The following is a 25,049-nucleotide window of genomic DNA, read 5'->3' on the forward strand; positions in this document are numbered from 1 at the left end:
CTAAAGTGACAGACGGGGTAGTTAAGGCTGGAACCCAGCTGGCGTGTGTCTGCAGTCCTCGGGGCGATGGGAGAGCCCATTTGCATCCCTGAGCAAAGTCTGGGCCCCAGGGCTTTACTTAACACTGTCCCAGCGGCAAGCGCCGGTCACACAAAGTAAGTAGGAGGGCGTCCTCTGGGGGCCTCCCTTTCCTCTACCAGGCTGGTGATGGCTTGGGTGATCTGATCTCCAGGGCCCCTTTCCCCTTGAGCTCTGGAGAGCTGATACAAACTGCGGCCTTGCCTCCATGGCTGTGGGCACTTAGCTCTGTGAGCGTCCTCCAGGGGCCCAGCCCAGGGAAAATGCAAGTGATGTGGCCTGTGGTCTTGGGAATGATGAGAAATCCTAACATTCAGCCTGTAGTGACATTCAGCCAAAAGATGGGTCCACTGGGAACCTATGAATGTGACCTTATTTGAAAAAGGGTCTCTGCAGGTGCATGAAGTTAAGAATCTCGAGATGGGATATTCTGGATAATCTGGGTGGGCGCTACAGCCAGTAACAGGGGTTCTTATACGACAGAGGCAGAGGAAGTTTCGAGCCACACAGGGAAGGAGGTCGTGTGAACACAGAGGCAGAGAGGAGTGTGATGTAACCACAAGCCAAGGAGCACCTGGGTCCCCAGAAGCTGGGAGAGGCACTGCTGGAGCTTTCAGAGGTGGCGTGGCCCTGCTGACACCGTGATTCCAGACTCCGGCCTCCAGAACTATGAGAGAAGAAACACGTACATCTGTACATACATTTCTGTATAAATGGATACATTTCTGTTGTTTAAAGCCACCAAGTTTGTGGTGATTTTGTCAGAGCAGCCGCAGGAAACCAGCAGACGGACCATAGCAACAGTATCAGGGCGAGGAATGAGCGAGAAGGAGGGAGACGGCCCCCCAGCAGCAGCGAAGCTAACACGTGCGTAGCATCTATCAGGGCCCCGGCAGGCGCGGCTCAGATGCCAGAGCACGATCTCATTTTATCGCTACCTCAACCTTACAAAGCAGGCACTCCCCTCGGCCCCAGTGCACAGGGAGGGGGGGACCAGGGTGGGCACCCCAGCAGTGGGACTGCAGACCTGCCCACGTGAAGGGCGAGGCTGGGGGGCCGTTTGCAAGGCTGCTGACAGCCCAGCCTGCAGCCTGCGTGAACTGCCCGCTACAATCATGAACCGTGCGTTCAGGAGAGGAAGGATGCATTTCTGACCTGGGAAAGCGACCCTGAGTCTTCCTGGTCCCTCCCCAAGCAGTACAGAGATGGCCTCACGAGAAATCGGAGAGCGGGACCCTCTGGTGGATCCAGCCCTGGGGTCCAGCCCTGGGGTCCACCTGACACCTGTTTTTCTCTCCTGGGGCCCATGTCTCAGTCATTGGCCAGAAACCTGGGCCCTCCCCTGACTCCCCCGGCCCCTTTTCTCTCCATAGCCTCGCAACGGCCAACCCCGTCTATCCAGTGCTCTTACCATCACTTTATCTCTCTTACCATCACTTTCCCGCTGCCACGTGTCAGGTACCGTTGTGCTCCAGGCCTAGGACTCCTCCTGCCGGGACTCCTGTGGGACAGAAAAGCATCACTAGAATCTGCAGCTGGCTCTTGGTAATGACAGGACCAGAGTTGGGAGCTAGGGCTATGGGGGGAGGGGGAGGGGGAGGAAGTGTCACCTGTGACTGATGGGTGAAGCGGGCTGTGCTGGCAGCGTGGCTGGCTGTGCCGCAGGCCTCGGGCGGCTGGGAGTAGGCTGCTGAGCGAGTTTCTGGAAGCTCGAACTTTCTGCTTTCTCACATGTCAATGTTGCCATGCTGTCATTATCCATGGGCAACTCAATGCAGTGTCGCTTCTTCCTGCAAAATTGTTATTCAATTATTTGCATCTTATCACTCACACCATCTTAAAATTGAGGATGCATCGTTTTGGGGTCTTTGAGAAGCCTGACTTTGCCTTTCTGTGCTGTTCAGAAAGGGCTCCGTGGTATTCACGTCTGTTCCGTCCATTTGAAGCAGCTGATTACCTTAGCTTGCGAGAGCCAGATACACCCACAGCAATGTAAAAAACATCTCTCTGATTGAAATTCTTGCAGGAAAAATGGATTTTTATCACAAGTCCAGAATTCTTTAGCCCCTAGCCCTTTGCTGTGTTTTATAATATAATGCTTCAGAGGGGGACATTGCTAGGAGCTCAGTAGTCACAGAACGGGACCGCAACATTATAACCTTGGTCTCCTTCTATTATGATTATTCACGTGGCTAGTGCCTCACGAGATCAGGATGGTGAGCTCCTTGAGGGCAGGGATTCTGTCCTTTTCATCACTGTACCCCAATGGTTACTAGCACATAGTAGGCCTGGCACCCAGTAGATGCTCCGCAAAGTGCTTCAAGGACAAAGGACAACCCTGCCTGAAAAAGTTTCAGCGTTACAGCCCCTACCAGACTCTTAATCGCCCTCCCTGCCGTGTTGCGATGGTTACGAAATTCCTGAGCCCACCTGGGCCACGGGACCTGTCCCAGTTAAGGAAAGGCATCTGCCCTGTCCCACTCCCACCCTATAGAAGGAAGGTATATGTGCCTCGACCAAGCAGTAAATGAAATTTTCACCTCGGACCATTCCTTTGTTTCCTGGCTATAAAAACTGATCAATAGCACATGTTCGGGCTCGACTCTCCTAGACTACTAGGAAGTCGGCCCACTCTTCTGGCAGCGACCCTTTCCTCTAATAATTTCTATCTTCTTTACATTCTGTGTTGTGTCTGGAAATTATTTTCCAACCCGCGTTAGGACCACGACAGTTTGTTGTTGTTTTACTGAGTAGGTGAATGAATGAATTCATGGGAACTTAGGCTCAGAGCAGGTCACAGACTAGGAAAGTGCATATCTGGGATGCAAGCCCAGGGCTGACGTCAGAGTTCATGGTCCATCTTCCCCCCACACCATAGTGATGGCAGGATGGAGTCCTTGAGCTGATGTCCCCAAGGGAGCAGGTGTGCAGAGCCTGAGGCACCGAGAAGAAGCTGTGGACACAGACGGCAGGTCCCTGAGCCAGCGGGTGTGCACGGGAGCAGCTCGCGATGGCTGCCCGGGGGGCGGTGCATCCTGAGAAGGGAGGTTCTAGGCACAGACTCCAGGAGTGCTGTTTAGTTGGGGTTTGGGTAGGACATCTAGCCATGGGCCTGGGGGCCTTACTTTCCCAAAAGCCAGAAGAGCTGGAAGGAAGAGGTTTGACCTTGGCTCGAAGCAAGGAGGGCACAGGAAGAGGACTTTGGGGACACTGGCAAAGACTGAGGCAATCTCAACAACCTCCGCATTCATCTGAGGTGTCAACAGAATGAGCCCCAAGTCCCTGGGCCAAGACACCTGCAGGCCTTCAAAGAGTAGGCAATGGGGGCGCCTGAGGGACTCTGGACTCGGGGCGACAGGAGAGGTCCGGGCAGGACTCAGGCTCCGTGGACGCCATCTGCTATCCTGGACGTCTCTGGATCCCATCTCTCTCTCAGCTGGTTTTCCTACCCTTTTTTCCCCTCTTGGAATTGGTTAATTTCCTTACCAGCTAAGCACTGGAGGAAGCAATTAGATGCATACATCACCCTCAATTCCATTCAACAAGAATCCATTGCATAGCTTACCGTGTGCGAGGTGTCAGGGACCCAAGGGCAAGTTCAACTCCATCCCCTAGAGGGAGAAAGAGATTCCTGGTTAGGTGAGTGAGCCACAAGGCCGATCATAATCTTGATATGGACCCTCGGGAAGGGACTAGAGCAGAGAGAGAGAGAGAGTCATCGTCAGCTCTTCGAGGCCAGGAAGACTTCTAGGAAGTGGTCGGGTTGGAACTGAGCCTGGCAAGATGGAAAGAAGGTGGGCAGGTGTGGAAAAGTATCCTAGGCGAAGAAGCAGGATACTTCCTGGGAGCAGAGGAGGGCAGGGGATTCTGGGGGAAAAGGGGCCAGGCTGGGTTAGGGATGTGTGTGAGGATGGGAGGTAGTGGGGAGAGACTGGCTGCAGACGTAGGCTGGGGTCCACGTGGGGAACATTGAGGGCCGGACTGAGCAGCTCAAATAGCATCTCACAGGCACCAGGGAGCCGTCAAAGGCTTTTGAGCAAAAGGCTGGAGCCGAGCTGGCCTTGGAGAAAGCAACTCTAATGGCCAAATGGAAGAATATATATATATTCCCTTTGCATGGGACGTTTTTCTTTTCCTTCTCTCTCTTCTCCTTTTTTTTTTTTTTTTCCCCAGAGAAGTTTTCTGGCTGGGAGAGAAAAATAACCAACTCAGAGGAAAGGCAGGTTCCCAGAATCTAACACACTAGAATTCCGGTGACATACAGATTGCCGGCTACACACCAGTCCGGAAGCAGGAGGGCCTGGTCGAGCGCCACAGCAGTGGCAGCAAACTCTGGGGAGACTTAGCACTGGAAAAGGTCTTGAAGACCATGCGTGCTTCCCAATATGGCCAATGTTCATACCGTAGGGTGTTGCATGGTGGCCCCCAAAGATGTGTCCCTCTGGAACCTGCGAATGTGACCTTATTAGGAACCAGGGTCTTTGCAGATGTCATCAACTTAAGGATTTCAAGATCAGATCATCCTGATTCATCTGGGTGGGCCCTAAATCCAACGACAAGTGTCCTAAGAAGGGGAGAAATGCAGAGAAGGCCACATGAAGACAGAAGCAGAGATTGGAGTGACACGGCCAAGAACCAAGAAACACCTGGGGCCCCCAGGAGCTGGAGGAGGCAAGGGAGGCTCCTCCCGTAGAGCCTTAAGCGGGAGCGAGACCCTGCTGGCACCTTGATTTCAGGCCAGTGATACTGACTTTCTCAAAGACCATGCCTGAGTCCTCGGTCATCGTTGGCTGAGTGAGTGGAGGCGTGACCGCTGGGAGTTCACAGATCCGTGTGTACACCAAGCGCTGTCTACAGACAGATGTGCCTTCCGTATCTGTAAGACTGGCCTTTTCTGTTCCTTGATAGATGATAAAAGTATTGCTAGCTGCTGTCATGTGGACTCTGCAAAACGTTTTGATGCTGGAGAAGAGGTGAGAACGGCAGATGAGCAATTGAAGCCCAGCCCTGGGAACCTTCCTTTCCACCACAGCCTTTTTCTAAGCCAGACTGGAAAAGTATCAAGACTTCAAGTCCAGTGCAGCTTCTAACCAACCCGGACCCTGACCAGCCACTCTTAGCTAAAGGTGGAGCATGGGGCCGGCAGTGGTAGCCATGGTGGTGACAGGGCTTTGCGAGCGGCCCTTCTGCGGACACCCGCCAGCAGAGAACAGGCAGTCAGGAAATGTCCAAGGAGCCTCCAGTCCCATTCCGCCACTTTCTCACCCTCAGTCCCCTGGTGACAAGGCCGATTTATAATCTGTCTGTTGAGCAGAGTCTAGTCAAATAAGCCTGTTCCCCGGACCTTTCCCCATATCCTGTCTGGAGGCGTCTTTGCGCTCTGCCCAGGGTAATAATTCGTCAGTTCTTCCTTACAGATGCCGGTTCCAGGAGGGATTCCAAAGGCAGGCTTTTGAGCACATGCATCCCTTGCAGGCCCCTGGGCTGCTGTGCTGGCGGCGGAGAAATGGCTTAGACCAGTGACTCTCCTTTCTTCATTCATTAGGGATATCTGCACCTAAATAGCCTCTTTGTCTCTTGGGATTCGAGTCCCGGGCCAAGGCTGGGAGTGGGGATTGACGGAGCTGGGGCTCAGGAGGAAGGGAAGGGCGGCAAAGTTTGCCAAATTGAGATGTGTCTATAAAGATGAAGATGCGCCCTCCGAGGCACCTCAAGACTGAAAAAAACCCCAAAGACTGAGGCCACAGAAGCCAAAAGCCAAGGATCTGGAGTCAGGCACCTCTCAGATTGTCTCCTGGCTTCTTCACGGGGCCAACCAAGGGGCACAGACAAGCCCTGTCCTGGCTCAGTGGTCTGGTCTGTCAAGGCAGGGATGCTAAGGAGAAAGGTTGGCAGGAGGTTCCGGCAAGGAGAAGGGACACCTGGTGCAGGAAGCACTTGTTCTGCGGCGCCTGGGACCTGGGACTGGGGCCGCCTGGCTGCAGGGCTCTCACCCAACCATGCTGGGCCGAAGGGGCCTCTCAGAGAAACACTTTCTGAAATTAAGGCTGCAGGAAGAAAGGTGGCCCTCCTCAACTTCTTTCTTGGAATATGAACCTTTTCCTAGGGCAGTAAAACTCCTTGAATACATTGCGGATTGGAGTTTCATTCATTTTCTTGTCTCGCAGTCTTCCTGTTCTCACCACGTGTTTGCTGATGTATCTGAGGAGACAAGAAAAAAGAAGCTTCTATACAAATTAGCTACATTTTCATTCAGTTTGTCTTCTGAGCATGAAAGGTTTAAACATAAAGTTTCCAGACTGCATGGATTAATTAGATGTTTTATGTAAACACACACACACACACACACACACACACACAAGAAAATAAGTTGTCGAGTGTGATTAAAAAAAAAACCCAATAACTCAGCAGGCTTTGATTTTCTGCCGCGAAGCAATTCGAAAAAATAATAATTTAGACGCCAACAGTAAGCAAATTGTGTGCATAAATTAGAGCTATCAAAGGCAAATGTTTGCTTTTAGATTATGTAGTATGTAGATTTCGCCCTAAACTGTGGGTTTGAGATGTTAATTGAGCTAAACTGAGCGCTCTCAGACGGGCGCCAGGGCCTGACGGCCAGGGTAACCCAGGGCTGGGGCGGCTTTTCGGAGCCTCTGTCACCTGTCTGTCAGGAACTGAAATTCGCTGTTGCCGGGTCTCATTAGCAAGGCAAAGAGATCCCCTGGGAGGAGCACCAGATCTGGGGACTTTTCTCCAGAGAAGTTGTGAGGTGTCTACACCTGTCCTGAAACTGTCTCCCATGAGGAAGTGGCCCGGATGGCAGCCCTTGCTCCCAAAACCACAAGGAGGTGTGGAAAATTGCTAAAATGCTTACTGATAAGCGTCCCCAAACCTCGCCGCTGTAGCAGACTAAATACAAGGGCACCTGAGATGCAAACAGCTCACAGTGGAAACAGCTTTAATATTATATTAGGAAGTTTCTCCGTTTGCTTCAGAAGACTAGGTTCAGACATTTGATGACAGCCCCGAGCCTACCGCCCGTCCCCAGCCTGCCCCTCGGGAGGCTCACTCCCACCTGTCAGCCCCTCTGCCAGGTAGTGGCAGAATCAGGGTGGATCTGAGCTGCAGTGGTCCTCCCTCAACGAGAGGCCCTTTCAATCCCCCTTCCCACACCTGCACCACAGGGGCCTCTAAGGCCCAGAGACCCAGCCGGCCTTGGCTTCGCAGCTGCGCACAGAGGCAGCTGGGCCGGGGCGGTCTGCACCTGCTCAGAGGCGGGGTGCAGGGCTCCCCTCGGATGCTTACAGGGCCTGGGCAAAGGGGGAGGGGGCTTGCGAACCTCGAATGCCACCTTCCTGAATAGCTGGAAGGAACTCTGGGCCCCAGCTCTGGCCCCAACCTGGCCACTGCGCTCCTTGTGGGGTCTCCAGCAACTTCTGCGGCTGCGGGGTAGAGGTGGGAGAGGAGTCTCCCTCTTCCCAGGTGTGAAACCCTTTCTCGATTGCCTGCCACATTTTCCGCAGGCTTTTTCTGTCCTTTGCTTGTATTGATCCTTACCACCTACAGCCCCAATTCACATCTGAGAAAGCGGACCCTGCACGCGGAGGGGTGTGGGCGTGGTGATGGTGATGTCCGTGTCCCCGGCAGCCACTCCCAGGGCATCTCAGGGCTGCAAGCTCACAGCCTCTGACCCCTGGCAGTCTTGGTGAGGTCTGTGACTACTGAGTGTTTCTTACTTTCAGGGCTGGACATACACCAACTTTTTTTTTTTTATCCAGAGAACCACAGTTGTCCCCGGAGGGTTAAAATATAAATATTTTATAAAGTGAACAAGGGGCAGAAAGCAATCAGCTACCACCCAAGCCAAGGACGCCATCTGCCCGAGGCCCAACACTCAGCCCCAGGAGCCCACGTGGGGTGGTCTGGAAGGGCCTTGGCTTCCCTGGGCTCTCTGACACCAGACACCCAGACTGGTGTCACCTGGTGGGAGGAGAAACTGGGGGTAGTACTCTTCATCACCGCCACGGTGGGAGCGAGCACCCCGCCCCTAGAGCTGTGATGGGACCGGGGCAGGGGGACACAGAGGGGCGCGAGGCTGGCGTGGCCTCCCGTCCCGGGGCAGCAGGCAGCCGGAGCCGACCCAGGGTGGCCCAGGGGACAGGCCCTGGCGCACCTGGAGCCCTGAGCAGGCTGGTCTCAGTCCCCGGGGGCCTATGGGAGGGACAGGCAGGGCCCTTCCTGTCGGCCAGCCGCCCCGCCCCCGCAAGCTGCCGACAGGTGGGAAGACCAGGTCCACAGGGGCCAGGGCTGTGGCCAAAGTCACCTGCAAGTCAGGGCCACCACGCGGTCCCCGTGTCCCGGGCCAGGGCCTCGGCAGGGCCTCCCCAGGTGCCCGTGGGCTCCGGAAGCTTCGGCAGGCAGCCCCATCGCCAGCAGTAGCTGTTCTAACACTGGGGCCCGGTGGGGTTTTTCTCCTCGGAGACTCTGTCGGCCGGGTCTGGGCAACTCTGGTCACCTGCTGCAGGTGGCATCGGCCGAGCACACAGTCCCTAAAGGGACAGGATGCGTCTCAGAAGCTGTGCCCTGGCCCCGCTTTGGTCCTGGTGCTGGCTGATGGGCTTTCCCAAGGGTGCCTGCCCCGCGGCACAGAGACGGCTGGGTTCCTGTCCCCGCAAGGCGGAGCAGGACACGGTGACACAGCCTGCAGATGCGGCCTCTCCTCCCCTCGGGCTCCCACCTGGCCATCCACAGAGGGCCAGCGGGAGTGGCAGCCGCGGGGCAGAGGACAGGCTTGCGGGCGTGAGACGCCCCCAGGGCAAGCATGAGGATGGAGGGTGAGAGCAGAGAGAGGCCAGCCTGGCAGGAGCCCTGGGCCCCCCGGGGCCGGCAGCTGAGGCCCCCAGAGGAGCCCCACCCCGGGGAAGTGAGGGACCCGAAGGACCAGGCACGGGGCTCCAGGGATCCAGAGAGGTTGGACTGAACCAGAAACCCCGCTGTGGGAACCTGGTGGCCATGGTGACAAGGGAGAAGGTGAGGGTGGGCGAGGGGACCGTCACTCCGTCGGGCTCCCAGCACGGGCTCCCCCGCCCTCCCTCTCCCCTCCGCGCCAGGGTTGTGTATCCAAAAGATTGCTGGACTTGTCCCCCTGCAGATTCCTTAAGCTCCTCTAACCGACTGTGTCCAAACTTGACGTTCAGCGCACCCCACCCCCCGGCTTCAGACCACTGAGGAGATGCCTGAAGGGAGTTCCCCAATCTCCATCTGGATTCCCACCTCCTTCCCTGCCCCTGCTCCAGGATCCCGTGGCTCCTGGATCTTATTGGGCTCCAGCTGGACCTTTCATCTTTCACCCCAGGCCCCGCCACTGCTCCCCATCTAGCAACGATGCCACCGGAGCCAGGTCCCAAGGCCAAATCCCTCTTGGGCCTTGGCCTCCTGACCCACTCACATCCTACCCCTCTGCACTGATGGGAAACCTTTGCTTTTCAACCTGAAATACATTGAGTGGCTTTGCTGGGCTTCGTGGGGTTGGGGTCCAGCTCAGATCATGCTACACTCACACTTTCCAGACAGTGGAATTCAGTCAAACCAGAGAAATAACCAGTTAGAGCTCATTTGAGGTGTGTATTTATTTTGTTTTTCGTGACTGGTTCTGGTGATTGTGTAGTAACCAGTTGTTTGATGGGTCATAGCTCTTTTCCCTAAGCTGGTTTCCTTGCGGAGGCCCAGCTTCTGTGTCAGGAAGGGCGCCCAACGCTGCTGGCCTCCCACGGGCCCCACTTGCACAGACCTAAGCAGGGCAGCCCAGCTGAGCATTTTGGAATGGGCGCTTCCCTCCCAGCTGCCTGTGGGAAGAACTTCTGTGAAAACTGAGACTTGTTTATGGCAAGAATGTCCCTGTGGTCCTTTAGACCACAGCTCTACCTCTCTTACTGCCTTTTTTTGGAAGCAAAGTTTGGAAGGAACCTGGTCTTTGATTTCTTCTTGGCCTAGAGGAGCCATCCTCTTCACGAAGCAGAAAGAAAAGACCAGAAACCACCCCCCAGACCCTGGCCTGTGCAGAGCCTGCTGTCTAGCATTCCTGAAAGAGCTGCTGACATCTAGAAGCAAAAAGTCTGCTGAGCGACCATTGGGTTGATGCAGGCTCTCTGGATTTCCATTCCGTTCCTTTTTAACTGCCTCAGTGCCAGCTGTACTGCCAGCCCTGGGAGGTGACATGGAACCCAAGGATTTCCCCAGCTAACTGAAATGAAGCTTTCACTTCTATAATTAGAGTGCCAGAATGTCAGGGCTGCAGGGGCCCTTGGGATCAGCTGGCCTGTCCCCATCACGGGACTGACAGCCAGGCCGGGAGGCCCAGCTTGAGCCCTACCCCTTACCTCTCTCCCTGCCAGGGCCCTCCCTGCTCAACCTTCTGCTGCTAACTCCGTCCACAGTGTTGCTCTTTTCTTGCAGACACAGGGCGTGCTCACAAGGTCCTGGGTATAGGGAATCGGAGCTCTTCTGTTGTTTCTTAGGGTGCAAGCCAGGCTGTCAGCCATTTCAGTAAATGCACGTCCTATTTCTTTCTCTAGAGACCTCAGCACTCGCAGGAGAACACACAGCACTTCCACCTGGCTTTCAATGCTCTCGGAGACCTGGTCCCAAGCTTATCTGGCATCCTTCTCACCTGGTGTCCTATATTCGTCTCTGCTGGACAAGTCTGTTCCTTGAACACACCAGGCAGCTTCCCACCCCCAGGCTCGTACTCCAGCTGCTCCCTCCAACCAAGATGCTATTTATTTCTGGCTGTTCTCCGAGAGCCTTCTCTTTTGGCAAAGCCCGTCTCCAGGATTCTCTCCTCTGTGAAGCTTTTCCAAAGAGAGCTCCATCAAGTTGCTCCCTCCTTCTCCCATGATTCACTCCCTTATTCAACAGATATTTTAATGGGCACCCACTGAGTACCAGGCACTGTTCTAGGCACCGGGAGATCCAGGAGTGAACAAGACAGATAAAAACCTCTGCCCTCACGGAGCTGACCTCCTAGTGGGGAAGAGAGACAAAAAATAAGACAAGTAAATGACACAGAATTTAGCAGTAGGACTTCTTCTACACTGCCTGGATCCTCTTTTCTCCATGTTGCCCTTATTTTCCTTTGCCCTGTGCTGTGGTGACTTTGTCTGTACTTCTGTCGCTCACTAGAAGGTGAGCTCCTTGAGAGTAGAGACCAACGTCTGGCCTGTTCTGCAGGCCCCTCAGCACCAGGAATACAGCAAACACTGAAGAAATGCTTGTAGGGACTTCCCTGGTGGAGCAGTGGTTAAGAATCCGCCTGCCAACGCAGGGGACACGGGTTCGAGCCCTGGTCCAGGAAGATCCCACATACCGCAGAGTAACTAAGCCAGTGCGCCACAGCTACTGAGCCTGAGCTGTAGAGCCCGTGAGCCACAACTACTGAGCCCGCGCGCCTAGAGCCCGTGCTCCACAACAAGAGAAGCCACCGCAGTGAGAAGCCCGCGCACCGCAACGAAGAGCAGCCCCTGCTCGCCGCAACTAGAGAAAGCCCGTGCGCAGCAACGAAGACACAACGCAGCCAAAAATACATAAATAAAATAAATTAATTAATTTAAAAAACAAAGAAATGCTTGTGAAGTGAGTAAATGAATGACTGACTGAGTGGGTGGATGAATGAGAGAGCGACAGGGATGAGTATCCAGGCTCAGAACACTCGTGCGTTTTGGCTTTTCTGAAACAAGTCTACGTTTGAAGGTTGAGTGGCTGGACCATAAGGTTTCAGAGACCCAGGAGAAGAGTCAGCACCGGCTCCCACACCACGTTTCAGCCTCATCTGACTGCGGGCTCTGGCTGTCTTTCAGGGGAAGTCACCTCCAGAGGCCTCGCCTTCCTGACTCGGCCCCTCGAGCCCGGGGCATGCTTTCCCAGCACCTTTGATTTCATGTGCAAACATTAGTAGTAACTACAAAGGAGAGGCTTTTCTATTTCCTGATAGCCAGAGAAAGCTGTCAACACCAACTCCTCCCGTAATCCATTCTTTATTAAATACGTGCTAGAATTAGCTGTTATTATGTTACCAAATCCCTTTTAATTATTTGCTGAAGATTTTCATATCATTTCTAATCAAGTGAATTTATCTTAAATCTTAATTTTATTTGATGTTTAAGGGATTAAGGGAATGATTTTATGACCTAAAATGTGAATGGCTTCTTTTTAAAAACCCAACTGATGGCGTTATGGAGTTGCGAACACTCTTTTCGTCTTTTCACAGCATAATCTGCTCCGGGACTTTATTTTCTCAAGAGATTTGACTTATCTTCTCTTTAGACACATTCAGTCTCTGTAAATATACTTTTGGCTTTTCGGTAATAATATTAGACCTGAATGCTTCGGCAGGGGAAGGAGATCGAGAGGGCTGTTGCTACACGCATTTAAACATACAAGGCCAACAGAAAAGAGCACATGTACAAGGACTGACAACGATTCAATGTACCTTTTACACATGTTTCGTAGTCTCCCATGAAATAGCCTAGAGCTACCTGTTGTTTTTTTAGGTGAGTTTTCCCTTGAGTTTTGGTCTCTATTTTCGCTGCTGCTGTGGTTTCAGTCTGGGTGACTTTTACCATCGGAATGATCAAATAGCGTGCACGAAGATGTTCATATGATTCAACTGGGTTTAGACTGCAAAGCAGATTCAATCAACAAGGCGCAAGGGGGACTGAATAGGGCTCAAAGTCCTGCTTCAACTCCCCAAAGTCCAAAGCCATGGGTGACCTCTCAACAGCCCGGCTCAGCGAATCTGTGTACAGTCAGGACCCCTCTGCCTGATTCTCTGGAACATGAATTGAACTTTCAGGATTGAGTGGTGGAAAACACACTCCCCTATTTTATGAGCCTCTTTCATCAAACCAGAAGCATCGCTCAGTTTCTGGGCTGGAAGGCTTGGCATCATTTTTCAGTCTCCAGCTCCCTCTTCCACTGAGTCATAAAAAAGTACCATCATTTCAGCTTTCTCTTCTAAACGTATCTTGGATGCATCCCTTCCTTTCTCTTTCCACTGCCACCTCCTTCATCTGGGCCCCTGTGACCTCAACCTTCAGCCACTCCAATAACCTCCACATTCTTTTCTTAGCTCTGTGCTCTCGTGCTGAGACTCGACTCCCAGAGTTATCTTCCTAAGATGCTTATTCATGATCTCTCTCTTATGCTCCCTGACATGCTGGGGAACTCCTCTGCTCCATGGGTCAGGTCCAAGCCTTTCCAGTTGATTTTCAAGATCCTTACTAATCTGACTATACCTAACTTTTAGCCTTCTAATCGCTAATGAGCACAGCCTGGGTCAGTAATTGTTGCGAGACATCTGCCTGCTGTGGTTTTGGTATAAGGCTGGATAAACAGACCGATGAACAGAGTGAAGAAACAAACCTCAAATTGGGAAAAAGTATCTGGAACATATAAAACTGACACAGGGCTTGTAGCCAGAATATTTTTTTTACAAGTCCTACAAGTTATTAACAAAAAGACAGATGACCCAATAGAAAAACTGGCAAACGACTTGAGTCATTTACAAATCAGGAAATCCAAGTGGCCAATACATGTGTGAAATGCCGCTTGATTTCCTAGTAACGAGGGAAATGCAAATGAAACCCACAATGAGACCCACTGCTTACCCACCCAAATGGCTAAAATGAACAAGCGTCAGTGGGGTTGTGGAGCCCTGGAACATGCGTGCATCACTGGGGGGAGTGTACAATGGGACAGGCACTTTGGAAAAGTTTGTATTATCTAGTAAAATTGAAGATAGCCACAGCCAATGCCCCAGTAATTCCATTCCTAGTTATATACACAAGGGAAATGAGTACACATGTGCATCAGGAGACACGACGACAATGCTCACAGTATCCAAACCCTGGAGCCCCCCAACAGTCCACTGCAATAGAATGAGTAAATATTCTGGAGATTTTTTTTTTTTTTTTTTTTTTTTGCGGTACGCAGGGCTCTCACTGTTGCGGCCTCTCCCGTTGCGGAGCACAGGCTCCGGACGCGCAGGCACAGCGGCCATGGCTCACAGGCCCAGCCGCTCCACGGCATGTGGGATCTTCCCGGACCGGGGCACGAACCCGCGTCCCCTGCATCGGCAGGCGGACTCTCAGCCACTGCGCCACCAGGGAAGCCCAAATGAGTAAATAGAGTGTGGTCCATTCATAGGAAAAGTAGGCTATGAAAATAAATATTGAGGAAACTCAAGAGTACAATGTTACGTGAAAGAGGTCAGATAAAAAAGAATGTGGATGGGGCATTAAAGTATACACATATATATACACACAAATGAGTGCTGAACCCTGAATAAGGTCAGTGGACTGTACCAGTCTCAATGTCCTGTGTGATACTGTGCTCTAGTGTTGCAGGACAGTACCACTGGGAGAAATTAGGTGAAGGGTGCAGAGGACCTCCATGTACTGCTTTTGCAACTTACTGTAAATTTTTAACGATTTCAAAACAAAAAGTTTAACAATATGAGTTAAAAATTATGTGTGGCATTATTCCATTTCTATAAACTTCAAAATAGGCAAAAGTAATCCATGGGGTTCCACAATGCACCCTTAGAGGATAATGTATAAAGAAGAGCAAGGACGTAATCACCATAGAAGTCAGGGATATGACTGGGGGTTGTGATTGTGAGTGGAGGGGCATGTGGGGCTTCTGGGGAGCTGGCAAAGTTATATGTTTTGATCTGGGTGATGGTTACACAAGAGTTGACAACAATTTGTTAAGCTGTACGTTTATGTGTTAAGCACTTTTCTTTGTGTGCTATATTACACAAGAAAAAAGGTTCAATTACAGCCATCTGTGTGAGGGCTCCTTAGGGATCATTTTGAACCGTTAAATGTACCCCCATTAAGGGAAAAGATAGTCTCTTCAATAAATGGTGTTGGGAAAACTGGATATCCGCATGAAAAACAATGAGACTGACCCCACCTTACACCATACACAAAAATCAACTCAAAATGGATTAAAGACTTGAATGTAAGACCTGAAACCATAAAAATTCTGGAAGAAAACGTAGGGGATAAGCGCCTTGACATCGGTCTTGGTAAGGAGTTTTTGGATTTAACGCCAAAAGCAAAGGCAACAAGAGCAAAAATAAAGAAGTGGAATGGCATAAAGCTAAAAAGCTTCTGCACAGCTGAGCAAACCATTAACAAAATGAAAAGGCAACCTATGGAATGGGAAAGAATATTTGCCCAAGAGGCATGTGAATAGATGCTCAACGTCAGTAATCATCAGGGAAATGCTAATCAAAACCACAGTGAGACATCACCTCACACCTGTTAGGATATGGCTATCATCAAAAAGACAAGAGATAACAAGTGCTGGCGAGGGTGTGGAGAAGAGGGAGCCCTCCTACACTGTTGGTGGGAATGTAAATTTGTGTAGTCACTATGGAAAACAGTATGGAGTTTCCTCAAGAAATTAAAAATAGAACTACCGTATGATCCAGCAATCTCACTTCTGTGTCTATATATATCCAAAATAAAAGTAATCAGGATCTTGAAGAGATATCTGTACTCCCATGTTCACTGCAGCATTATTCACAATAGTCAACATGGAAACAACCTAAGTTTCAGCTGATGGATGAAGGGATGAAGAAAATGTGATAACACACACACACACACACACACACACACACACACACACACACACACATTATAAAGCCTTAAAAAGGAAGGAAATCGTGCCATTTGAGACAACTCGGACGGACTTGGGGGGCATTATGCTAAATGAAAGAAGCCAGATCTCACGTACATGTGGAATCTGAAAAAAAAAATCAGACTCATTGAAACAGAGAGAAAGATGGTTGCCAGGGGCTGAGGGGGAGGGGAAATAGGAAGAGGTTGGTAAAAGGGTACAAACTTTCAGTTATAAGATGAATGCGGTCTGAGGATCTAATGTATAACATGGTGACTATAGTTGGTAACACTGTATGGTAGAATTGAAAATTGCTAGGGGAGTAGAAATTGTGTTCTCATAGAAAAAAAGTAAATATGTGAGGTGACGGATGTGTTAATTAACTCCATTGTGGGAATCCTTTCACAACGCGTATGTATATCAAAACATCAAATTGTACACTTTAACTTAATCGCTGCCCACAGCTAGGCCTAGAGTACAATGTGGGTGTCGCCGGCTAGAGTTGTGTGACAGAGCAGCCCTGGAGAAGTTTATAGGTATGTGGTAGTGCCACTCCTTCCACCACTGAGTCCTCCAGGAGAGGACAAGCCATGGCTGCAGGCCGGGGCCACAGCCTACCCTGGCACCATCTACGGATTACCCACGTGGCCCCTGGCCACACCCATATACGTAAGCAACTTGGGCTACTGTTACGATGACCACCATTACTGTCCTCAGACCTCAGCCTGCTGGGCCAGAAGGGGCCCAAGAGAGCATCTGGCAATGAAGGGAGGGATCTTGCTGAAATTTCTAGTGGGGACCTGAAACCAGGTCCCTTCTCCCTTCTGAACTGAGGTCAAGTTTAAAAGGGATGACCATGACAGCCAATGGCAATGTGCAATGGGGTGCAGAGGGCACGAGAGATGGGCTGCATTGATAAGTATGTGTCTCGGTAACATTTACTTGTGATGGAAAGAGGCATCCTCATTTCCCTAAACTCTAAGGAAACGCTATTCCCAGAAGGGCTGCTGTTTTGTGAACTGCTCCGCTCTCCTATCAATGATCTCTCGTGAGGCCCTGATACCAGGGCCCCACAGTAAGCTGCACGTCCCTCATCTTGCTATACGTGGGATGCTCAAATTGGGCCAAATTGTGTTCACCACGCAACACAGTTTGCATTATCCTGGCAGATTTTTCTTCTTCTAAATGGAAGTTTTCGGAAGGTTATAAGGACAACCAGGCCCATGGTTGGGACATAAAGACCAGCTGGAACGTCTATGTTCCCTAATCCGGTAAAGAATGAACAGTGTTAGGAGGGGTGTGGTCCTCTTTAGGGCCTGCGCTGAGCTTCCATCTTAACTGAGAAGATGCTGGGAGGGAATCAGGACCACTTTCCTTTCGAGGATGGAGCACAGAGACATTTTATCCAGTGGGGGTTGAGACCAGGAAAGGGGGATAAGTGGGTGGGTTAACACTTAAACTCCCAGTTAATTGCTGAGGGGCTCAGCCTGGGGACTTGCAAACAGCCCACAGAGCTTTCCAGACACGCTTGGAGGCATCCTGGAGGCCTGAGTCGCAGGTGGTGGAAGAAGGTAGAGGAGTTAGGTGGCTTGGACTGGGAATCCCAGAGCAACCACTTCATCCAAAGCAGCCTGAGTTACAGCTCTGCGGAGAGACCTGCAGCCTCTGGGGCCAAAGTGTCTTGCTTCTCAGAGCTCAGAGCACAAAATATGCCCAAGATAGAGAGTCAAGGCTGTTTTTCCTTTCACCGCTAGAACCTCCCTCTGCTGTGTTACGAGGAGGCTTGGGCAGTTGGAGCAGTATCAGGGCCAGACCCTTTGGCAAGGCCTTTGGCCAACTAGCATTGTGGTTTCTGTAAGGGGCTTCCTGGGCAGCAGGTGTCAGCAAATGGGAATGGATTCTGGAAAGGAAGAAGGTAAGAAGTGGACAGAAATACTTGAGGGGTGTATTAGTCAATGGGGGTGTTATAACAAAATATCACAGACTGGGTGGCTTAAACAATAAACATTTCTTTGGCAGATTCAGTTCCTGGGGAGAACCCCTTCCTGGTTGACAGACAGCCGCCATCTTGCTGTGTCCTCAATGCTAGAGAGAAAGCTCTTGTCCCTTCCTCTTCTTATAAGGGCACTAATCCCATCACAGGTGCTCCACTCTCACGACCTCATCTAAACCCAATTACCTCCCAAAGGCCTTACCTCCAAATACCATCACGTTGGGAGTTAGTGTGATTTTGGGGGGACACAAACACTCAGTTCATAACCAGGGGTGAGGCAGGAGCCTAAGTGAACAGGCAGGGGCAAGAACTGGGCTTGTTAGTGTTCTGGGGATCCTGAACAAGCAGGTGAGGCCCTGAACCTGCAGATGACATGCCCCCCTCCCATCAGGCCCTGTACAGAAGGACACTCAACCAGTCTCAGGATGTCGGGGTTTTCTAGATTTCCAGCCCCTGCTGTTTCTTCACTTAGGCACTATATTTATTCAGAGAGCTAAAAATGGCTAAAAACCATGGCTTTGGAGTAAAACTGGAGCTTCAGTGCCTGGAATTCCCTTCCCTGTTCAGTTTTGGGTTAGTGGCAGCCACGTGAGAATAGGATGACTTTGGAAGACAGAAGCGAAGCAAGAAGCCAGTGCTATGGCAGCTAGGGCAGTGTCCCTCATCCGCTGACTTCTCTTGTCATCATGGGGCAGTCCTGGCCCCCCATGTCCCGCTGCCTTAGCTCCCGCCAGATCTCCTCCTCCAGCCGGGTCAAGTGTGTGTACAGCTCTTGGTGAGGGGGCCAGCTTCCCTTGCAGGTCGCCCACTGTATCGAGGTTGGAGGTGGTCAGAGACAGATGGGGTGCCGGTTTGTTCTTGCTCTTGCCCGCGGCCCATTTTCCCTCCTGACTGTTGGTCTGGGCGACTTCAGACCCGATACCTGATGCACAGGCCCTTCCACCAGCTCCCACGGCCAGCAGGTCGCATCCCCATGGTAACCCTCTCATTCTACATCACCTTGACCACTCTGCTTTTCTAAGTGAACCCTGACTGGTGCAGAGATATCTCAAAAGAAAGAAAAGTTAGAAACCGGGGGAGTGGGTGGTGAGCAGGAAGAAACATACAAAAAGCCAGCATCTTCTAAGGAGTAAAATCACTTTGCATATGCCGCTGCAACCCAAAGGTGAACGCACATTTTTCTTTTGTGATGCTTTTTTCTGCAGCTTTATTGAGGTTTAATTGACAAATAAAAGTTGTATAAACTTAAGGTGCACAACTTGATGTTTTGATACATGTATACATTGTAAAATGATCACCAGTACTGTGCTGTATATTTGAATGCACTTTAGAAAGCCTTTTCTGTTTGCTTCTCCAAGATGTTCTTAGGATTGTTTGGGGATCCTGAGCTTCCCTGGTAGTGTCAAGTCCTGGAGCCCCGGGTGGCTGTTGCCACTGCCCGGCAGCCTGCGTGGAGCACACGGGCTCAGGTCAGGAGACCACTTGAATTCCCATCCTTCTCTGTTTTTCCTCATTACAACACCTTAAACATGTCCCATCCCTAATTTAGACCCCAGTCTCTTTATCTGCCCAATGGCTTGTTTGGATACATTGGTGACTTTCAAACATATTTATAGTAAGACATACATTTTGTATCAAGACTCAATACAAATACACATACACCATAACAAAAGTTTTAAGAACGAATACTTAACCATTACTACAGAAGATGCTCCTATGCACTGAATGTCTGTATTCTTCTAAAATTTGTGTGTTAGAACCTAATCCTCAGTGTGATGGTATTTGGACTTTGCGAGGGGATTAGGTCATGAGGGTGGTGCCCTTACGAATGAGATTAGTGCCCTTATAAAAGACACCCCCACAGAGCTCTTTGTCCCTTCTGCCATGATGTGTGAGGTCACAGCGAAAAGATGGCCATCTGTGGACCAAGAAGACGGCCGTCACCAGACACTGAATCTGTTGGTGCCCTGATCTTGCACTTCCCAGCCTCCAGAACTGTGAGAAATAAATGTTTGCTGTTTAAGCCACCCAGTCTATGGTATTGTATTACAGCAGCCTGAAGAGACTAAGAAATTGGTACTGTGAAGTCGGGGTGCGGCTATAACAAATATCTACAAACAGAGAGCCTCAGTCTTCTTAGAGAATACCTGGTATGCATGATCAGAATGCTGGCAGAAATATGGACGGTAAAGGCCATTCTGATGAGGTCTCAGATGGAAACGAGGAACATGTCATTAGAGACTAGAGGAAAGGTGATCGCTGATATTAAGTGGAAAAGAAGCTGACTGAATTGTGTTCACGTCCTAGTGTTTTGTAGAAGGAAGAACTTGCAAGTGATGAAACTGGATGAAGCGATTTCTAAGCAAAGTGTTGAAGGTATGGCTTGACTCTTCCTGACTGCTTATAGTAAAATGTGAGAAGAGAGGAATGACCTAAAGATGGAATTGTTAAGCAAAAAGGGAGCAGAAAAAGATTTGGAAAATTCTCAGCCTCTTCATATTGCAAAAAAATGAGAATACTAAGGGGGTGGCCAGATGACTCTTTCATAAGGAAATTAGTGCGGATGGAAACTCCAGGTGTAATCGACCTTCTCCACAAAAGCTAGGAATAGAGACGGGATTATGCCAGCTGAAACACTGCCAGCTGGTACCAAAGGAAACAGAGACAATGGGACAAAATGAAGGGAGAATATTAACTTCTTAGACCCTACAGGACGGGACCATAGAGCTATTCAGCCGTGAATATGGACTATTCTTCAAACCAAGGAAAGAAGGACCCCAGAGGTGATGGAGAGATCATCAGGGCTGCTACTCTAACCATAGGCTCAGAGTGTACTGGCCTGGGGGGCATGGCTGCTTCCACCTAGGTTCCAAAGGACAGGGTGGCCAAGCAGAGCCATGAGCTTGGGACTCCAGCCCATGAGAGCTTCAGGGCACCAGCAAAGAGCTGTCATGGGGCAAGGCCCGGAAGAGCACTACTGCAGGCCATCCCGCTGAGCTGTGGCGGTGCCCTGGCCATCCCAGTGAGTCTGAAAGGCAAAGCATGGTGCCAAAGAGGATTATGCTTGAGCCTTAAGGTTTAATGTTGCTTGCCCTGTTAGATTTTGGACTTACTTAGGACCTATTTAACCCTTTCTTCTTTCCTATTTCTCCCTTTTGGAATAGGAATGTCTATCCCATGCCTGCCCCACTGCTGGATTTTGGAAGCCTATAACTTGTTTGGTTTCACAATTCACGGCTGGGGAATTTTGCCTCCAGATGAATTGTACCTTGAGTCTCACCCATATCTGACTTAGATTTAGATGATATTTAGATGAGACTTTGGACTAAGAACTAAGACTTTAGAGTTAATGCCGGAAAGAGCTAAGACTTTTGGGGCTCTTGGGTGGAATGTATTTTGTATGTGAGAGGGACATGAATTTTGAGGGTCCAGGGGCAGAATTCTATAGACTAAATGTGTCTCCCCCCAAGTTCATATGTTGAAATTTAATACCCAATGTGATGGTGTTAGGAGTGAGGCCTTTGAGAGTTGATTAGGTCATGAGAGTGGAGCCCTCATGAATAGGAGTAATGCCCTCATAATGAGACCCCACAGAGCTCCCTCAACGTTTCTGCCACATGAGGACACAGCTAGAACATGGCCATCTATCAACCAGGAGGCTGTCTGTGAACCTCGCCAGACACCAAATCTGTTGGTGCCTTGATCTTGGATTTCTTAGCTTCGAGGCCTGAGACTTTCTTGTTTAAGCCACCCAATCTATGTTATTTCTGTTACAAGAAAGGCAGTGCACTTGGATGTTTTGTTATTATCTTCTTTTTATTCTGTTTCACGTTTCTAAATATATGCTGGTTGAGACTTGCTAACTTGATTTTAGGACGACCACATATGGGTTACAAATTGCAGTTTGAACAGTTCTAGATGCTTCCAGGGTATCCAGCCAGCCCCTCGGCTCCAGGACACCATGGGGGTTTTAAGGGGCTTGTGCTGGTAGCCTGCCTCAAAGTGGCTTCCTCTGACTATGGACCCCTGAAGGGGCTGTGTTTTCCCCCTGTTTTTCACTCTGACCCAGCTAAAGAGCCGGATACTGAGCTCTGGGTGTTCAAGGTCCTTCCTAGCTGAGAACCTGACTTAGGCCTTCCTGGTCAGGGGGGCAAGAGGGTAATAATAGAAGATTCAAGTGGCCAAATAATCTACCAAGGCCTAACCTTGGCCAGTGTGGCATAGGCTATAGCCCCCAGTTTTTCAATCAAACACTCATCTGAATGTTGCTGTGAAGGTATTTTGTAGTTGTGATTAACATCTACAGTCAGTTGACTCTAAATAAAGAAGACTACTAAGACTTGATAATGTGGGTGGGTCTCATCCGATCAGTTGAAGGCCTTAAGAGCAAAGATTGTGGCTTCCCAGAGAAGAAGAGAATCCGCCTCCAGACTGCATTATAACCCCCTGCCAGAGTGTATAGTTTGCTGGCCTGCCTATAGATTTTGGACTTGCCAGGGCCCACAGTTGAGGGAGTCCGTTCCTTAAAAATCAGTCAATCTATCTATCTATCTATCTATATCTATCCATCCATGTACTATCTATCCACCTATCTATCTATCCATCTATCATCTCTCTATTTGTCATTATCTATCTATCATCTGTGTATTGATGACTCTGTCATCTATCTATCTATCTATCCAGCCAGCCAGCCAGCCATCTATCTCATCTCCTATTGGTCTGTTTCTCTGGAGAACCCTGACTGAGCCAGGAGATTACTCTGTGAGCATTCCTAAAGCACTGATTATAACCCCTTGACCACATTTTCACAGCTTTATGGAGGTTTTGGCCACCATGGTCCTGACCAGAATTAGTGGTTAACACTTACCCGTGCTTCTCTGACCCTGCAGCTCTCTTGCCAGGGACCTGGAGGTAGCTGGGGAAGCCACCAGGTGAGGCCTGGGGGCAGGTGGAGGGGGCTTTCCTCTTAGGAGTAGGGGCTCCTCTGCCTGAGGTTCCCATCGCAGAAAAGGACCCTGGAAGGGCAATGAGAGGCAGCAGAAAGTTCAGGACTGGCTGACATCAGCCAAGTCACTTCTTATTTCCCAACCTTGGCCCTTTGGTGTGGAAAATGGGACAAAATTCACCATCCTGGCTACCTTTGCGATAAGAATTGGAAAAGAGGCATGGACATATACACACTACCAAATGTAAAATCAATAGCTAGTGGGAAGCAGCCGCATAGCCCAGGGAGACCAGCTCGGTGCTTTGTGTCCACCTAGAGGGGTGGGGTAGGGAGGGTGGGAGGGAGATGCAAGAGGGAGGGGATACGGGGATGTATGTATATGTATAGCTGATTCACTTTGTTATACAGCAGAAACTAACACACCATTGTAAAGCAATTATACTCCAATAAAGATGTTAAAAAAGAAAAAACAGAATTGGAAAAGAGAGGACAAGTGGGAAAGAGCCTTGGGAGAGAGCAGCACATCCGTCCATAGGAGGCATCGTACCGCTGGGGCCCCCAGGGCTGCACTGTGACTCCCGTGGACCCTGCACACAGCCCCTCCCTTGTCGCACCTTAGCCAGGTGATGGGATTCTTGCTCCTTGCACTTTCCTGTTCACCACTGTGTGTTCACCACCGCAGCTCTAGCTCCCAGCTGAGTGCTGGACAAGCAGTACATCTGGGTCTGAAGCAGCGCACGGAAGGCTGGACTGAAGGACTGAAGGATGTGCAGGCTTCTTGCCAACAGACGGGCACTCCCGCCCCAGGGGCACAGACAGTACATCCCACCCACAGACTGAGGAGCTGCATCCGTGAGTCACTGGCAGGCAAAGGCCATCCTGCCTGAGGGCATGAGTCATAACAGACCACAGCTGACGATGGGCAGCTCTGAAGATGTCACAGATGCAGCGCCTCAGCCTTGGCAGCGGCGGGCCTGATGACACAGGGGAGAGAGGCCCGCCGTGCGAAGCGTGAGCCACAGTTCCGGGCCCAGTCTATGATGACTCGCTGTGTGAGCTGGCCCTGGCCTCCCCGGTCTGTAGAATTCGTCAGAAGCACCTGAAGAGCCCTTTGAATGTGCAGCCGGCTGTCCCCCTCTCCCGCCCACACAGGGATTCTGGCGCAGGGCCTGGGAAATCTGCATTCTTATCAGCAGCGCCCGAGCCCAGGATGCCCAGCCTGGCTTGGAGGCCGCACTAGAGCCGCTTTGGGGGCCCTGTCCGCTGCCCCAGTCTTTTGGTTCTAGTATTCTAGAATATCTTTCCATCACGTGTTCCAAGAAGTTCCTTGAAGGAAGGACCAGCTCACTTTCTTTTCCTTGAGCACTTATTCCAGGCCCCGGGGGTAAGCAGCAGTGGGGGACACAATGACCCAGGCCTACTTCGTCGCTGCCTGAGACTCTCCGCCACTAGCGACACTTCCCTTCTAAGCCACACACATTCTGCGACAAGGGCTGGAATCCCGAAGCGCAAACCCAGGGTGTCCGGCAGTCAGGGGGACGCGGCAAAACCCCTCCAGACGGGCACATGGGGGAGGCCCGGGTGGCGGCACTGCTGGGCTTTGAGCAATACCCTGGGAAAGTTACTGGGGAGAAGGTGGCAACTTATGGCCCTGCTTTGGGGAAGGTAGGGGCAGGAGGTACAGGGAAGCGTGAAAAGCCTGGTAGGAGTTACACTGTGGAGGGAAAAGGAAGGTTCTAGAACGTGAGGTGGGGGGAGGTGGTCACGGCAATATCCTGGAGGACCTCAAGTACTGGAGTAGCTAAGGAGCCTGCCCTAGACCCTGTTGTCCCTGAGGAGCCATGGGCCCAGGAGCATGGGCTACTGGGAGCCGAGCTCTGGGAGCTCGAGGCTGCGGCACTGGGGACAGTCTGGGGTCCCTCTGAGACCCTCTTCTTTGCGTTGCCCCCAGTCAGCAGTCTGCACCCAAAGACAGGGCCTCCCCATCGGGGATGGTCTCAGTGGCTTGAGGCCTGAGCTGGGGCTTCCAGGAGGCTGCTTCCCCCACTGCTGGCTTTCTGTTCAGGGCAGGGAACAGCCCATCTCTACCCTCTCACCACCTCCGGCAAGCCGCTCACCCTCTCTAAGGCTCAGTCTGCTCCTCCGTGAAATGGGGCTATGATTGGCACCTGCCTTAGGATTTCCATGACCTTAAACGGGAGGCTGCACAGAGATCCTGGGCGCCAGGCCTCTCCCAAGGAGACTCTGTAGCCCTCCTCCCATCCTTCGCGGCGGAAGAGAAACCCTATTAGACCTGCCGGCCTGCGGCCGGGCCCCGGGGAAGAGAATTCCACCTAGAGGAGCCCAGAG

General features: G+C 51.0%; 1 long non-coding RNA gene across 1 annotated transcript; it reads right to left on the reverse strand.

Moving 5' to 3' along the window:
- Nucleotides 1-370: 370 nt before the first annotated feature.
- LOC137216960 (uncharacterized) lies at nt 371-22,738 on the reverse strand. The gene is made up of 6 exons (XR_010939911.1): nt 22,623-22,738; nt 6,072-6,279; nt 3,644-3,689; nt 1,689-1,868; nt 1,510-1,579; nt 371-745 (listed from the first exon to the last, which is right to left on the reverse strand). It is a non-coding gene; the product is annotated as an uncharacterized lncRNA (long non-coding RNA).
- Between the last annotated feature and the right edge of the window lie 2,311 nt (nt 22,739-25,049).

Source organism: Pseudorca crassidens, chromosome X (genome assembly GCF_039906515.1).
Source record: "Pseudorca crassidens isolate mPseCra1 chromosome X, mPseCra1.hap1, whole genome shotgun sequence".
In the NCBI taxonomy this organism is placed as follows: Eukaryota; Metazoa; Chordata; class Mammalia; order Artiodactyla; family Delphinidae; genus Pseudorca; species Pseudorca crassidens.